This window comes from Schistocerca piceifrons, chromosome X, assembly GCF_021461385.2.
Source record: "Schistocerca piceifrons isolate TAMUIC-IGC-003096 chromosome X, iqSchPice1.1, whole genome shotgun sequence".
Taxonomy (NCBI): Eukaryota; Metazoa; Arthropoda; class Insecta; order Orthoptera; family Acrididae; genus Schistocerca; species Schistocerca piceifrons.
In genome coordinates, this window is record NC_060149.1 from 281380816 (window position 1) to 281381710 (window position 895).

The 895-nt window shown below is 48.6% G+C and overlaps 1 non-coding gene across 1 annotated transcript; it reads left to right on the top strand.

Annotated features, from left to right (window-relative positions):
- Positions 1-451: 451 nt before the first annotated feature.
- Positions 452-524, top strand: Trnaa-cgc. The gene has a single exon. It is a non-coding gene; the product is annotated as a tRNA-Ala (tRNA).
- The last annotated feature ends 371 nt before the right edge of the window (positions 525-895 follow it).

An 895-nucleotide genomic window follows, 5' to 3' on the forward strand; every position in this document is an offset into this window, starting at 1 on the left:
CAACGTCACTGTGTTTTTACAGGGTGTTTCAAAAATGACCGGTATATTTGAAACGGCAATAAAAACTAAACGAGCAGCGATAGAAATACACCGTTTGTTGCATTATGCTTGGGACAACAGTACATTTTCAGGCAGACAAACTTTCGAAATTACAGTAGTTACAATTTTCAACAACAGATGGCGCTGCGGTCTGGGAAACTCTATAGTACGATATTTTCCACATATCCACCATGCGTAGCAATAATATGGCGTAGTCTCTGAATGAAATTACCCGAAACCTTTGACAACGTGTCTGGCGGAATGGCTTCACATGCAGATGAGATGTACTGCTTCAGCTGTTCAATTGCTTCTGGATTCTGGCGGTACACCTGGTCTTTCAAGTGTCCCCACAGAAAGAAGTCACAGGGGTTCATGTCTGGCGAATAGGGAGGCCAATCCACGCCGCCTACCGAGCGAGGTGGCGCAGTGGTTAGCACACTGGACTCGCATTCGAGAGGACGACGGTTCAATCCCGTCCCCAGCCATCCTGATTTAGGTTTTCCGTGATTTCCCTAAATCGTTTCAGGCAAATGCCGGGATGGTTCCTTTGAAAGGGCACGGCCGATTTCCTTCCCAATCCTTCCCTAACCCGAGCTTGCGCTCCGTCTCTAATGACCTCGTTGTCGACGGGACGTTAAACACTAACCACCACCACCACCACCACCACCACCACCACCACACCGCCTCCTGTATGTTTCGGATAGCCCAAAGCAATCACACGATCATCGAAATATTCATTCAGGAAATTAAAGACGTCGGCCGTGCGATGTGGCCGGGCACCATCTTGCATAAACCACGAGGTGTTCGCAGTGTCGTCTAAGGCAGTTTGTACCGCCACAAATTCACGAAGAATGTC